The sequence below is a fragment of the Hemicordylus capensis genome, chromosome 1 (assembly GCF_027244095.1).
Source record: "Hemicordylus capensis ecotype Gifberg chromosome 1, rHemCap1.1.pri, whole genome shotgun sequence".
Lineage (NCBI taxonomy): Eukaryota > Metazoa > Chordata > Lepidosauria > Squamata > Cordylidae > Hemicordylus > Hemicordylus capensis.
In genome coordinates, this window is record NC_069657.1 from 29113573 (window position 1) to 29130880 (window position 17308).

Consider the following 17308-nt stretch of genomic DNA (forward strand, 5'->3'; position numbering starts at 1 on the left):
AGAGTGCTTTCTGAATACTCCCTTTATTGTTGTGTGCATGTGGCCTGTTTGCTGCATGGGTGCACTGAGGTGAGCAGGGATTACTTGTTCAGTAATCCTTGTTCAGGGATTACTTGCTCTCTGCACATACGCTACAAGTGTTCCTATTTGCCGGGAGCAAACCCTATTTTCTGGAACTTGTCCCTGGCAAATTACTCTCTCTGTTTTGTCCCTAAGAAAAGGAAACTGTTCTGGTCAATGTACTTATTACACACCTTGCTTTAGAAGCCAGCGAAAGGCAGATTATTGCTGAGTAAATTAATACCTCAGCAGCCGGTACGGGTGGATCAGGGAGGTGGTAAACGGGCCTCAGGTGAGCCTCAGGTAAGGTTCATTCTCACTCCTCTTGCCCCGTCCCCGCTGTCTCACTCTTCCTTGCCATGTCCCAGCATAAACCCTCAGAGGTATACTTAGATAATTTTGGAACCTGGACCTAAAGGCCTTTGGAGCCCCTGCCCCCACCCCCGCGAAGTAAGCATCATCATCATGCTCCACCAAGTTACCACACCACCCAAGACAGACTAAAGAGGATTTGAGGAGCCCCAGGGGCAGCGGAGGCCCTGGACCTTGTACCCAAAGTCCAGGGGTAAGAACGCCTCAGTTAACCCTTTGTGCACAGGTTGATCATTTGCCAGGTTGGGAAACTGGGCAAATGACCAGTGTGTGGAAATGTTGCAGTAATGTGTCCAGCCAGTAGGGGGCACTAGGATTTGCTAGTAGTGATCCTAATTGGAGGCTGCTTCCTGCCTGTACTTCTTGTCGAACTTGTTTCTTCCTGTAAGACAAGAAGTCTTTCCTAGAATGGCTGCCTTCCTCTGAATTCCCATGACAACCAGCCTGAGCGCAAAGAGTTAACGCCATGGCCTGATTCAGTGAGGAAGAGCAAGCCAACTGGGGGCGGGGCCAGAGGAGTGAGAATGAGCCTCACCTGAGCCTCATTTAGCACCACCACCCCGATCCACCCATACCAGCTGCCACTGCCTTCAGCTAGCGGAGGGGCTCCCAACCTGTGGTACCCCAGACGTTGCTGAACGACAACTCCCAACATCCCCAGCTACAATTTATTGTACAATTTACCACCAGTTGGGAACCCCTGAGCTAGCATTCCCATCTTTTCAGCTGCCCCCATAGCTGTGCCTTTTACGGTGGTGTGATCTCCAGGAACTGGCAGATGTACATTCGTACGTACGTTCGTACATACGTTCGTACATGCGAGCATGTATTACACGAGTGTGCTCGTACGTACATTCGTACATACGTTCATTCATGCGAGCGCATATTACGTAAGTGCACTCGTACGTACATTTGTACAAACGTTCGTACATACATTCGTACATACGTTCGTTTTGTTAAAATTAACTCCCCAGCGGCCCCTCGGAGTGAGGGAGATAATGAAGAAAATAGGGAGGGGTGGGGGGGCCCTCAGGAGCTGGGGGGGCCCAGGTTCTTTGAATCCATCTCTATTATAGCGACATCCATGCATGGTGGGCATATAGTGTGAAAAGTTCAAGAGAGGGTCCATGTATTCATCAGTGTCGCATTAGGCTTGATGTCTGCCCCACAGCACTGCCATGTTAACCAAGAACTTTCAAGGCCTGTGTTAAAGTTATACAAAGTCCTGGTTATTACCGATATGGCATATACAAAATACAAAGTGCTATTATTACCTATATATAACACCTTTAAAATGTGTTAGATAAAATAGAAAGTCCTGAAGGATATTTTAGAATTCTTCTTGATGAACCCTGGCACCTATTAAGATCATCGGGAGAGGTCCTGTTGCGGTTACCACCAACACTTTTGGTGGAGACCCAAAACCGGGCCTTCTCTAGGATTGCCCCAGGACTCTGGAACACACTGCCAAATGAAATCAATACCTCCCTATCTCTGGCTGTTTTTAAGCGACTTTTGAAAATGCACTTATTTTTATTGGGCTTTTAGTTTATAATGTTTTAGTTTATAATGTTTTGAAGTTTTACTGATAGTTATCTTAATTTGTTTTCTATAATTGAAAGTTTTAATTGTTAAGGTTCAATTGTAAACTGCCCAGAGATTTTATATGAGGTGGTATATAAATACAATAAATAAACAACGTTCTCCTGCTCTGGACTTTGCTGTTTGGGTGGACTGAATTCGCAGGTACACAAAATAGACTTTGTTGCTGTTTTTCATCAATGTCTTGTCCCGGGTTTGGTTGTGGTGTATTAGAGTCAAATCCTCTGTGATAGATGGCTGTGTGGTTCTTCTGGAGCCCTCAGTAAAATAAAACAGCATTGCTTTCCCCCACCCCCAAGGTAAGATGCTGGTAAAAATACTGGTAAGAATGAAGCGTTTTTAAAGAACAGCAAAAGGCGCAGGAATCGGCTGATGTTAAAAATGGAGCGTTGTTGCCTAATTATAGTTTTTGCATCATGCTACCCATATTGGGTGGGTTATTTCAGATTGGTTTAAAGTCAGCATGGCAGCCAGCCTGCAGCCTTCCTAAAGTGTTTCGGCACACGTGCAATTGTGTAATGAAACCTCACCATTTCTACCCTGCAATTGTGCTTGCTTTATTCTTGCCTAAGTGCTGCATTAAGAGCATCAAATTACCAACTGCACCCAAAACACTTTTAAAAAATACTAAACTAAGCCCTCCCCACTCTCATCCACAAATTAAGTCCCTAAAGATCTTCCTCTTTTATCATTAACGACACTGAAATAATAAATATTTTCTTTTTTCTTTCTGCAACCGTTTTGCATGAGAAGGAAGCCTGAACTAGAGTTTAGCAGTTAATTTACACCATCAATATTGTCTCTTGTGGAAGTCGGCAATACAAACACACATCTTTTATTTCACTCCTTTGAAAGCCTCTTTTCCTGATACCAAGACAGACATGCACGCGCGCGCGCACACACACACACACGCACACATCCTTGCAGTCCAAATTGGGCATCAAAGATGTAGCCCAGACTTCTTTGCTATCTTCCCTGATTGTCCTGTAGGTTGAGAAGTGGCCAATTTAAAACATGAATATAGTCTAGGGATACATGAATCACATTTGATGTATGGAAAGGAACAATCATTTGGAAAGGCTGAAAATGCAGTCATCTGCTTTTTAAAGTTTGGGGAAGGCTGCAATAGACAACATAAGGAAAAATATTAAATTCTCTCTCTATATATGTGTGTGTGTGTACACACACACACACATACACACAAACCTCATCTTTGCTTCTGGTTTTTCTTTTTCTTTTTTAATTGGGCTGGAAGGGGTTACTTCATTATGCAGCAAATTAGAAAATTCATAATTTATCATTGCACCCAGTCGAAATGCCACCCAACTGAGTCGCACCCCTGTGAAAACCATCACATAGTAACAAACTGTCAAAGTCTGCTGCAGCCGACGGGCAAAATTAATATGCAAATGTATGCAAGAAATTAAAAAGCAGAATTACCCAGGCAAATGAGGTAGCTATACTTGAATTGTTAGAATTATGAATAATTACTGCGAATTTTCTGCTCCTAATATAACTTGTTTTTTGATAAACAAAGACTTAATTATCGAGATGCGCTGGAGAATTTCCGTGGTGCTCATTAATCTTGCAAAAAAAAAAAAACAAGTCTCTGGTGCCCAAACCGTAATGAAGAGCGCGTGCCCTGAATCTTCAGAAAGATCAGAGGCACCGGGATGCCAGGGCTGGAGAGAAAAAAATGACAGTGCCAATGTCCCCTCTTGTACCCTGGAGTGTCATAACGTCTTCCACTAACTATCAAAGGGACTTATTTATGCCAGCAGCTGAGCTATAAGTCCAATTTATGATGCCTGAAGCAGTGGTGAGATGATCTGTTGATGTGCTATGATAATGCCATCTTGCCGTGGCTCGGTCCAATCCCAGGGATACCAACTTGACAAAAGGGACCCCTCTACTCTACAGCTAATGGATGCTGCATGACAGACCATAATACCCAAGAGGGACAATCTTTTAGGACCAGTCTCAATGGTCCTCCATTAATCTTGGTTCTGCAGTGCTCTGGTGTCCATGGGAACAAGGGCATTATCATAAACACTGATTTTAAATTTTCCCATTAGGGACTGCAATACAGACAAGAGATGCTTGGGATGATGAGGAGGAGAATTGGGTGGGGGCACCGAGAGAGGCCAGTATTAGCTTGCATTTAAAAAAAATGATGATGATCAGAGCCAGGTTTGCACCAGAATGGGTGGTATCCAGCATTTCTCCCCCCACCCCCACTGCCAAAATATCATATAGAAAAACAACAAAGGAGTGTGATCCGCTCTCTTAAGTGTACCAGGGAGTGCTGACTGTTCGTTTCCTCTGTTTTTGCAGAGAGAGAAACTGCCGGGGCCCTGGTGGTTTGAGATAATTTACCATAAGAAAGCAAAGGGAAAATAACCCCAGGTACTCTCAGTGCAGACCAAATCGAACCTGCTGTGAGCTTATTATTACTTAAAAACTGGCATCTACGTGGAAATGACTGACTCCCTGTCATTATCCCTATTTACGACGATGATAAACCCAAGCAGATGAGAAGGCAAAATTACAAAACATCAGTTCTGGCTCTCGGAGGCTACTTCAAGGAGCTCAAGGCAGACTGTGCTTTCGAAAGCATCTTCTCTGAATTCAAGTCCCCAAATTTCCTGATGCCTTGACAGAACCATTTGGCTGCATAGACAAATTGTCACCTTTTAAACCAGGAAATTAGTCTCTCTCTCTCTCTCTCTCAACACAAGAATCCCACAGCCTCTCCCCTAATCCTCCCATTTCTCAACATGCACAGAAAGATGGCAATAAGGAATATTTCAAATGTGACTCTTACTGCCTGTTCTATAAACTTAAATATAAAAATGCAAAGCTCAAGTGTGTGTGTGTGTGTGTGTGTGTGTGTGTGTGTGTGTGTGTGTGTGTGTAGGGGATGAGGAAAGGGCTCTCCAATGTGATCAAAATTATATGTCTTCAGTGCATCTTTTGCTGGTTTTTATTTCAGTGCATGCGGACCTGGGAAAGGTTGCCTTGCCTGCCTCTCAGCTCAGTCCTACGAATGCTTTCTAAGCCCTACTGAGTTCACCAGGGCTTGCTACCAAACACGTGTGCAAGAGGATCACAGCCACAGTCTCGCTTTCTGCAAGATTAGTTCCTGCCACAGGCATTGCATGGTATGTGGAAACAAATGTTTTTAATGGGCCTCTTAAGAACTGTTTGAAGAGCTCAACTAAAGATTGTGCTTTGATAGGGTTGGCAATCGGAAACCGCAACCAAATTTCCATTTTATTTTGAAGGCATGAGAAATATAAGATCATAGGAACCTAGGGAGCTGCCATATACCAAGTCAGACCATTGGTCCATCCAGCTCAGTATTGTCTACACAGACTGGCAGCAGCTTCTCCAAGGTTGCAGTCAGGAGTCTCTCTCAGCCCTATCTTGGAGATGCGAGGGAGGGGACGTGGAACCTTCTGCCTGCAAGCATTCAGGTGCTCTTCCCAAAGCAGTCCCATCCCCTACGGGGAACACCTTTCAATGCTCACACATGTAGTGTCCCATTCAAATGCAATCCAGGGCAGACTCTGCTTAGCAAAGGGGGCAATTCATGCTTGCTATCACAAGACCAGCTCTCCTCCCCGATCAGGTTTCCCCAACTAAATGCAGGATTGAATTGGTGAGTTGATGAGGGTGTGGCTCTAAATCCAGGGACAGATTGGGCGGCAGACAACCCAGGCAGTTACCTGGGGTGCTGAGTCTGGGGTGCAGACCATTTCAGTTATTCTTAAAATATAAATATTTGTACCAGATTAGAGGAAAGAGCATTGTTTTCATTTGCATACCTAAGGCACTCATCAATGCAGATTTACGGAGCTATGAAATGCGAGATCTTGTGTGACTTAGATAAATCATCACACATCCAAGTTGCAAAAGTGGCTACAAATGCAATAAAACAACAAGGACCAACATCGAGACTAAAGCTGTGCTTGAGCAATGAATGAAGTTGTCCCAGTACACGGAGGCTATGGGCACAGAGAGGCTATGGGCACAGCTAGTCCTGGGGACTGGTGGTGGGCTCGGCCGAGGGTGCTGGGCCTTGTGCCAGCCCAGCAATGCTGACCACTGATGCCTCCCCTTTACCACCCCCTTTTAGGGGTTTAACTTCTAGATACCCAAGTTTGTGTACATTACACTTTTCTAAAGCTATTCCCAGCATCTCTTCAAAAGACAAAACAGGGGCGTGGCTTGTTCACACAATTCTTGGGTAGGACAAATGTCTATCCACGATCTGGAACTGTCCGTGCTCCTGATTTCTGATTGTGTGTTAGTTGAAAGCCAGGTCGGAGAAGGGGAAAGTGATCGTGTGGGAGGCAGGCACAGGCTCCAATGGCATCATCCTACCCAGCACTTTTACCCAACATATGGGTAACCAAGGTACACCAAGGAAAGAAAAATCAGCCTTTGCAAGGGCTGCTAATGGACCAGGCAATTTGCGGTGGTTTTTTCCCCTCGTTCCTGGAAAGTTGCCAGAATTGTTTGTTGATGAAGCTAGAATTTCAGCTAAGGGGTTTCCCTCATTTTTGAAAATATTATTATTAATTATTATTATTATTACATTTATATCCCGCTCTTCCTCCAAGGAGCCCAGAGCGGTGTACTACATACTTAAGTTTCTCTTTCACAACAACCCTATGAAGTAGGTTAGGCTGAGAGAGAAGTGACTGGCCCAGAGTCACCCAGCAAGTATCATGGCTGAATGGGGATTTGAACTTGGGTCTCCCCGGTCCTAGTCCAGCACTCTAACCACTACACCACACTGGCTCTCTGCATGCCCATAAGAACAGTCCTGCTGGATCAGGCCCAAGGCCTATCTAGTCGAACATCCTGTTTCACACAATGGCCCACCAGATACCTTATTAGTCCCAATGAATGGTCCCAAAGGAGATGTGACAGCAGAAGATCTTTGTGCTTCACCAGATCGGCCACGGAATCTCTCTAAAGCAGGGGTAAGGGGTGGGAGCCATTTAAAGTGCAGCAAAGGCAAGAAGGGGTGGCAGGCTTTACTCATCGAAATAAGCAGCTGCGCAAATCTTCTAGAACGACTTTTAAAAACAATTCTTGGAAGCCTTGTGCAGTTGAATGTATACTACTTGTATTTGTTACATTTCATGGTGAAGATGGATCAATAAGTGCTCTTCTTTTATCCTTGGTACAGAATATATTTGTCCAGTATTCAAGATGGACAATATAAACCATAGCCTTAGCCACCCATTATTCGTTCTTTAGTGACTAATTGAAAAACTGCACCCTCCTGGAGATTTTGACATAGTATAAAGTGGATTCCCAAGTAAATTACCATTTATGGGAAATAGTTACTAGATTCTGCTTGGTATAAATAACCCAGGTCCCCCGGGCCATGTAGCTCCACATTGTCTACACTGACTGGCAGCAACTCTCCAAGGTTTCAGGCAGGAGTTTTCCCCAGCCTTACCTGGAGATCCCAGGAACTGAACCTCAGACCTTCTACATGCAAAGCAGATTCTATCCCGGTAAGCATAGTGCCAGTGAGCTTGGCACTCACCATGGCTAGTGGCTTTGAGTCCCCAAGGTTCAGCACCGGATCCAGTCCCAGGCCCTGACACCAGGCCAGAGCCTGAGAGAGGTCCAGAGTTGGAAGCCCCTAAAACAGAGCCTAAGGTCCCCAATGTGGCACCTTCAATACCTGAGCCCACTGAAGGGCTGTCTCCTCCAACACCTTTGCACTCCATGATATTTACATTTCAGCAATCGCCACACCAGATGAGCTGGAAAGGTAGGAGAGTGCCAGACACCAGACCAGAAGGCTGTCCCTTGAAGAGCCACTTTCAAGGTGGGGAGGCTAAGCCGAGGAGGGATAGCCTGAGTTCTGAGCTGTTTAAGAGTTCAGTCCTCCTCTGGCTGCTCTCCAGGGGCGGAACCACCATTGAAAGGACAGGCTCAAAGAACCCGGGCCACTGACAATCAGGGGCTGCACCTGTGATGACCCCCATGGGGGTTGTGGAGGAGGATTCCTCAGATGAAGACTCAGAGCAAGGGGAGCAGGTTGAGACTGGTTGACTTAGCAGAGCCGGAGCTGACAGGCTTGCAGGCTCCTCTGTCTCCTTCCCTTTCTCCTCCTGATAAAGCCTCCAAGGCACTTGAAGACCTCTGAGGCACATGTCCCAGATCCCCGGCAGCAACATTTGGCCAGAGTGCAGGCTCAAAGGGAGGAATATTGCACGTTGGAAAGGCTGGCCGGAAAGAACAGGTGTTCCAGCTCTGACCCAGTTGCATCTCCCTGACAAGGCTCAGCTGCAGTGATGGGTGGGACTCTCTCTCTCTCTCTCTCTCTCTCTCTCTCTCTCTCTCTCTCTCTCTCTTTTAATTTTTAAATGCTTTTATTAGTATTATAAGTAAAAACAGAAAATGTTACATCTCTGAGATTCCAGCAAACATACATGTTTACAAACAAGATCTTATCCATCATAAAAACCCATGTATAAGAAGATACAAAAGTAGTAATAGTATGTGTAAGTGTGTGTGTGTGTGTGTGTGTGTGTGTGTGTGTGTGTGTGTAGGTAGATAGATAGATAGATAGATAGATAGATAGATAGATAGATAGATAGATAGATAGACATGGAGTAAGAGATATTTAATTATTGACTAGCCACACCAAATATAAATCTAGGCATCCATATGGAATTTTGAACCTCCCAGGGAACCAGCTGGATAAAGAAAGGAGAACCAACCCTGCTATATAGGTAATATAAGTAATTCAAACATCCTCTGTGTTCTGCAGTAAAAATACCCATCCCAAACATTAAACTATATTCTTTGGAGAGAATTTAAATTTCCCCGCTACCAAGTCATCCTTCATCTGATTTAAGTCCTATGTGAATGGAGAGAAGAAGAAAAAAGAGAAGGGGGGGGGATCTAAAAGCTATTCAGAAACATCCTAAATCTAATGAATCTAATGGAAGAAGAGTAAATTTGGGACTCTCAGCACACAAACTATTTTGAGCAGTCTGGATCTGTGCTGGAAACAACGTCCGTGGTGACTAGCCTTGACCGTGAGCAACCTTGACCTCGAAACCTAGCCTATTTATTTGTACGGACTGCGGTTGTGTTCACCCCTGATCCTGACATTTGTGGAATTCCTGGTGCAGACTTTTGGCAATGTTTTGGGACTATGATCTGTCTCTGTTCCTGTCGGACTGCGTCTGGCGGCTCTCCCGTCCCCTCTGAAGAGAGCGGTTCTCAGCAAGTGGGCAGCCGGCCAGCAGGTCATTACAGTGCCTGGAGCCAGCTACACACCCTGCATCTGACGTCAGATGTAGGGGGCATGGTGGGGGGCCACCAGCGGGAGGAACATGGGCCGCTGGGTGGCTTCCTCTGCCAGTGCTGCTCTCCAACCAGCTTATACCATGGAGCTGTTTGTGGTGCTGAAAACTGTCTCATCTCACCTCATTACCTCTTTCCAGGGCACTTTCCAGATTAGCTGCTCAGAAGCGGCTAAATGCCTCATTTAGGCAAATTGCACTCAAAATGTAAAACCTGCAGGGGGAGCGGTCTCACAAAAACTTACAACCCCCCCCCCAACCCACCTTTTTTTACGCTGGATAAATGACGTCATAGCACTAAATTGCAGCGATTAAATTTGAAACAAGGCATCTGACATGTGAATGGCACCTTGTGTTCAGCGTCGGGACTGCGGTGTCACCACACAGGAAGTGTGGAAGCACAATTCAGAGATATGTTGTGACCCGGTTGCAGGGTCTAATCTGGAAAGCACCCAGATCTCATAGGCTCTGGTCCACTGGATGGAACAGACAGTGAAAGAGCCTAGTGTATTTCTCAAGGCAAGAAGTCCCACTTTCTAGATGTCACAACAGAGAAGGCCCTCTTATGTGTCCCCAGAAACTGAATTTCAGAAGGTGGCCAGATACACAGGCCGGACCTCATCAGATGACCTCAGTGGAAGAGCATTTCAAACAAGAAGAGAAAGCCCTTTAGCTATCCTAGACCTACAGGTTTTGAAAGGCAATGATCAGCATGTTGAATTGTGCTTGGAAATGGATAGGCAATTGGCTCCTTATGGCAGAAAAGGAGGCTACTCTTTTCTAAAGTTATGGAGAAACTTTTTAAAAGCTGAATGGTGCCACATGTCCAAGGAGCAATGGAAATGTCTGGCGCCATTTTGGAACACACACTCTAATGTATGTGTGTTCATTGCTGCAGATGTCGTCGTAGAACACTGAAGGGGATGAACCCTCAAGTTTCTTTGTAGCTATGTCTGCTGAGTTGCCTATGTGCTCAGAGGCTTCATATGTGATCTACCCAGACTCTTCCCCCTTCATCCCAACACAGAGTGCCAGATGAAAATTGAATATTTAGCCCACTGGAGCAAATAGAAAATTTGCCCGAGTGGGCTAAACAGATGGAAGAACAAGTAGCCAGATAGGGGTGTGTATGGACTGGTTGTAGTGGTTCAGTCTGAATTCGGTTTGAATTTGGACCAAACTGCAGGTCCCTGAAATGATTTGGTCAAACCCACCAGCTGGGCTGGTTGGGTCGGCAAACCAGCTCGAACCAGCTTGAAACAGTTCACGTTCAAAGTGCTCCAACCATCCTGGTTCACAGCCGACTGGTTCGCAGTTGGTCTGGTCTGTGCACACCCCTACAGCCAGACAAACATACACCAGCTTACAGAGTATTGACACACTAGTTTTACTGCAACAAATTAAAGCGGTTTATTTTTGGCATCAGGCATTATACACAAGAAGTAAAGGGGGGCGGAGTGGAACTATATGAAAGCAAAGGGAGATAAGACAGAGAAAGAAACAATTGTTTTCAATACAAAACAATAAGCTTTTATCCAACTAGGCAGTTAATTTATGTCCTCCCCGTTCCTCCTGCTTTTATCTTTTGAAAGCTCTACAGTTCCCAGCAATTGACAGTATTTAAAAAATTCACAGTTACATAAAAATCAAAGTATATAGAAAAAATATTTATAGCACAAGGTCATAAAATACAATTAAAATTTGATATCTACCTGTCTTCAGACAGGAGAACCTTCAGGAATCTCCAGAAGTTAGTGGCCCTCTATTAATTATTTAGGGAAACAATTTATAGGGTTTCCGAACTTATGAGAAGACAGAAAACACCTCAAGACAAGTGCGGGAAAATAGAATAGGGCAAAAAGCAAGGATTATGGCTAGTCGGGCCCTCCAGCTTAGGACTGATGAATATTTGAGAAAAAGATCCTCCCTGAAAAAAAGGAAGAGCATTTGAAATAAAGCTAATCAAGCAAAATCAATAGGTTGCAAAAATTAAAATGCTAATCACCACAGCAGAAATAAGATGTTTGGTTAGAGAAAATGAAAAAGCAAGTGAGAGGGACAGAGCCAACTGAGAGGGCTTCCCTTCCTCCCAAAATACCATTTGTCAGAAAAAGGCACCCTAAAAGAAAAAAGGCCCTGGAATTCCAGACTCCCAGCCTAGTTTATACCCCACAAAGTTGTCTCACTTTTCAGGCTTCTCATTGTCAATCCTCTCACTTAACAACCTAGCCATTTTCAAATTAATTAATAAAACAAATTCTGTATTGGTAATAATGACTCAGGACATTTCATGATAATATAAGAACATAAGAACAGCCCTGCTGGATCAGGCCCAAGGCCCTTCTAGTTAAGCATCCTTTTTCACACAGTGGCCCACCAGATGCTTCTGGGAAGTCTACAGGCAAGAGATGAGGGCATGTCATCTCTTTTGCTGTTGCTCCCCTGCAACTGGTATTTAGAGGCATCTTGCCTCTGAGGCTGGAGGTGGCCTATAGCCACCAGACTAGTAGGCATTGATAGACCTGTCTAAGCCACCTTTGAAGCCATCCAAGCTAGTGGCCATCTCCACATCCCGTGGCAGAGAATTTCATAGATTAATTATGAGTTGTAAAATCCTTCCTTTTGTTGGTCCTAAAATTCCTGGCCTTCAGTTTCATGGGATAACCCTTGGTTCTAGAGTTGTGTGTGTGAGAGAGAAATGTCTCTCTGTTCACTCTCTCTATTTCATGCATAACTTTATACACTTCTATCATGTCTCCCTGTAGTTGCCTCTTTTCTAAACTAAAAAGTCCCAGATGCTGTAGCCTAGCCCCATAAGGCAGGTGCTCCAGGCCTCTAATAATTTTGGTTGCCCTCTTCTGCATCTTGTCCAGTGACCAGAACTGCATGCAATGTGGCCACACCATAGATTTATATAAGAGCATTATAAGATAAGCATTTTTATTTTCAGTCCCCTTCTTAATGATCCCTAGCCAATGGAACTGACCTTTTTCACAGCTGCCACACACTGAGTCGATATTTTCAACGAGCTGTCCAGTGTCCACCACGACCCTAAGATCTCTCTCCTGGTCAGTGACTGGAGAGTGACAGTCTCAGAACCCATCAGTGTACAAGAGGAACTTGTTACTCACAGATCCAGCACCCGTGGTTTAGCATATCCATAGTCAGGCAATTGACACTCAACCTCAGAATATGTGGGAAATAGGGGTGGGGATTCGCATATCTGTGGATCAGGGATGGCTGGAAATAACATTGGGCATCATTCCCAGCTGCAATTTTGTGCCCAGGAGCCTCCCCCCCACCTTGTTTTAACGCTTTTTTAAAAATGCAATTTTTCTCCAAGAAATGGCAGATTTGAGACTCTTGGGGGGCATTGCTGGACTGCTGGGGACCCACAGAACACAGTAGGCCATGCCCCTCTGAGTTTCTAGGGACATTTTACCAATTTTAAAGACATTTTCCCAACATCCAGGAATCTAACTTCCACGATCCCATTGCCCCAATGATTCAGTATTTGCAATTTCCAGGTCCACGTTAATTGCAGAGAACAGAACCCCCACGAATACTGAGATCCTTCTGTATATGTGAAGTCAGGGTTTTTTGCCCCAATATGCATCACTTTAAACTTCTTAGATCCTACCGCATTTGCCATTTTGTCACCCACTCATCAGATTTGGAGAAGTCCTTTTGGAGCTCCTCACCATCTATTTTGGATTTCACCATAAAGAGCACTGATCCCAGTACTGATCCCCAGGGGAACCCATTTCTTCCTTCCCTCAATTTAGAGAACTGTCCATTTATACCTACTCTCTGTTTTCTGTCCTCCTATCAGTTACCAATCCACACATGAACCTGTTCTCTTATCCCATCACTGCTAGGTTTACTCAAGAGCCTTTGGTGAGGAACTTTGTCAAAAGCTTTTTGGAAATTCAAGTATACTATGTCAACTGGATTACCTTTATGCACATGCCTGTTGACACTCTTAAAAGAACTCGAAAAGGTTAGTGAGGCAAGGCTTGCTTTTGCAGAAGCCATGCTGGTTCTCCTTCAGCAAGACCTGTTCTATGTTTAACAGTTTTAAGTATGTTTTCTATACCCGGCAGAGAACTGAACTGGCCTGTAATTTCCTGGATCCCCCCTGGATCCATTTCTGAGAATTGGAGTTACATTGGCTACTTTCCAGTCCTCTGGTACAAAGCCTGATTGTTGGGACAAGTTGCATGTTTTTGCCAGATCATCAATTTCACGTTTTTGTTTCTTCAGAACTCTTGGGTGGATGCCATCTGGCCCTGGCAATTTTTTAATTTTTAGTCTTTCAAGATAATTTAGAACAGGGATTCTCAACTGTTGGTTTCCCAGATGTTATTGGACTTCAGCTCCCATAATCCCCAATCAAAGGCCACTGGTGCTGGGGATTATGAAAGTTAAAGTCCAATAACATTTGGCAACTCAACATTGAGAATCCCTGGTTTAGAAGATCTTCCTTCATCACCTCAAATTGGCCCAGTTCTTCAGCCTCCAAGTCAGGGAAACTCACTTCCTGAGAGGGTATATGGTCAGTATCCTCTGCCATGAAGACAGATGCAAGGAACTCATTCACACTTTTGCGGATTTTGCTTGCTGAACCAGATACAACCCGCTTCCTGTCAGCGATCCCACAGGTGTCATATTAAAACCTGCTCTGAGACCTTTTTGATTTTAAGCAACAGCAGTCTGGTTCCATCTTGGTTCAAGTGTAGCCCATCCCTTTTGTACAGGCTTTGCTTCCCCTCAAATGTATCTTAGTGCCTAACTCCTCCCCAGCACTGCCTATCTAGAGGCTGTGTGATGTCCACAAACTTCACACCAAGCAAGCAAGTCACCATGTTGTCTACACGGGTCACAAATCCATCTCTCTATGCCTCTAACAGATATGGGTGCATCACCCAAGAAAGGGGTCCCTTCTGGGGGAGCATTCTCTTCTTCCTCAGACTGATGTCCCCCTTCCCTGAGACCTTCATTCCTCTGACAGCAGAGGAGCTGTCAGCCTGAGAGTGGGATGCCTCCATCACGTCCCCGAGGATCTTACCCACATACTTCTCTGCCTCCCTAAGCTTCTCTAGGTCAACCACTTTGGCTTCGGGGGAATGAACTTTTCCCCTGAGCCAGGAGTTCTTTGCACTGAGAGCACACCCACAATGTCTACCCCTCAGGCATATAGTCATACAAGCAGCACTCTCCGCAATATCCTGGGAAGAAACCCCTCCCCTATACATACACTAATATTATATAGCATACACTAATATTTTCCAGGCCATAAAAAGGCTTTTAAAAAAAGAAATTCTGTGGCTATTTAAAAAATAGACACAGTGATCTGGAATCATATCATATCCTTCTGGAATAATATCACAGGCTTCTAAATCAGGGGTGGGCAAACGTGGCTCTCCAGCTGTTGTTGAACTACAACTCGAGGCCGGTCCGGTTCCACCCTGAACCTGTCGATTAACCCCCACTTCAATAGCCATGCTCCATCCTCTAACAGGGTTTCCCAGATGTTGTTGACTACAACTCCCATAATCCGCAAGCAGAAGTCATTGCAGCTGGGGATTCTGGGAGTTGTAGTCAACAACATTTGGGAATCCATGTTGGAGGGAACACTGCTCCATAGCCACACCCACCCCAGTGGCCACCCCACCGCCACCCCGCAATAATTCAGGGAATTCTGTTGCAACAAGGATAGTTTCTTAATCCTACCAAGCTTGAACCTCATGTGGTGATTTACTCAGAAGAGCAGTCTGGATTGCCAACCACACAGGGTAGAGGTTACTCCTTGTAACAGAAGACAGGAGGAATGGTAATAAAATCAATTGTAGTCCAGTATTTAGTTATGTAACAAACGGTTGGAATAGCAAGAGCAGCGTATGATTCCCATTTAGAAAGCAAAGGGCTTTGTGTTCCTGCTGAGACCCTGGAAGGGGGAAAGTACCCAGGCCTACATCCCTGCCTATCCCTGCAGCACGACACCACCGGCGGTGATGCCTTTTAAGACTAGATTTTGAAAGAGACTGCACTAAGCTGTTTTGTACATTTTTAGGAAAATGCTGTTTTAGAGTCCATTTTAAATTGGTAATTGTTCAATATGTTGAACAGCTGCTGCATGATGCTTTGAGTATTGGTATAGGGAAATGGGGTTAGGAGCGCTGAAATAAAGAAATACACCCAGTCAAAGTTAAGTACTTTATGCTCCATTGGTTTCAGTGGGAGAGTTGAGTGACTGCTAAGAGTTAAGCACGGCAGTATCCACCTGAATCCTTCTCTCGTGTTGACATCAGAGGTATTTAAAAGTGCTTAACTGGTTCCTACTAGAGTGATTGTGCTGGGGGGGTCGACAGGGGAGGGGGAGAGCCCTCCAAAGTGGCTTTTTTGTTGTCACATTCCCTCATTGTATCAAGTACTGTATTATTCTGTTGAAAACTGTATTTTTCAAGACTCTTGTGTGCCTACCTTGTTCTTACATCTGAAATGGCATTACCCTGTCATGCGCGTACATTGATCTAGCTTGACTGTCATCCTCCCCTTCCATTATTTAGGGTTATTACATTTTTTGTTATTATTTTTCACTCAACTCCATAATTACCTTAACTTTCAAGTTTATTTTGATCGCTTTGTTCATGGATTTAGGCTCCCTTTTCTCCCCCTTCTTCTTCTTTTATGAAGGCATATGACTGTTTAGAATACAGCCATAATCACGCCTAATATTGTTCAATTAATAGTCACTCATTTGCGACTATTAATTTGGTTATTCTTTGAGTCCCTTAATGCATGTAGATGTAACAAAACGTTGCCAGTCTGATGTTTTAAAAAGGGTTTCCAGCAATCTCTATTTTAGTTTCCCCAACAGTTATTTTGCTACTTACCTGTTAGAACACAATCCTTTATTCTCATTGCAGCCAAAGAACGGTGCATGTGCTCCACTCAACAGCACTTGCTATTGCAAATGCACAAATCATGTGACAATATGTACACACACACACACACACACACACACACACACACCCATTTGGAGCCACCAGTTTATTTAATCAAGGCCTCCGCGTGATCCTAGCTGGGTCATGATGAGCATGTCATCAGCAGCAGGGCTGGCCTCACAATGAGGCAAATTGAAGCAGCTACATCCGCTGCCTTCTGACACCTGTCCTACCTCCACAACTCACCATCTGTCCTGGTGGCAGCACATGATGAGCTACTTCTTTCTCTTCCTCAGTGCATTGTATCTGAAATGGCGGGCAGTGGGGGACACCAGGCCAATTGTCCGGTTGTGAGAACCCACACCCTACTCCTCCCTGGGCTACCAGCACTCAGCACACACCCCACCTACACAGCCACCATTGACAGCTGTGTCTGCAGTGGCCACCATCCATGGATGCACTAGCCTTCGAAGCACACTCTATGCTCCTGAAGCTGGAGCAGCTTCAGCAGGGCTGCATCCACCTCCTGTTCCTTCGTGGCCAATGGGAGGGCAGTCACTGATGTTATGAAGCTTTTCCATCCTGCTGCCAGGGAAAGGGACACTAGGAATTCATCCCAGCTTTGGGAGGACCTTCCATGGGAGCAGGACTGCTGCCAACCGGGATCGTGTGCTGGCTGGACTGGCAGAGTCCAGCAGAGATGATTGTACGCTGCTTACAGACTAATATCTTGTTTGAACTCCTACCCACCAGCGGGGGGAGAACAACTGGTCCTATCCAACCCCAGCACAGCATCCCTCCAGCAAGTGGCAGTTGCTGGTGTCTATCTTATGTTTCTTTTTAGATTGTGAGCCCTTTGTGGGAGACAGGGATCTCTCTTTATTTTATTTTATTTATTTATTTATTTATTTATTTATTATTTCTCAGTGCAAACTACTTTTGGAACTTTTGTTGAAAAGCGGTATAGAAATATTTGTTGTAGTA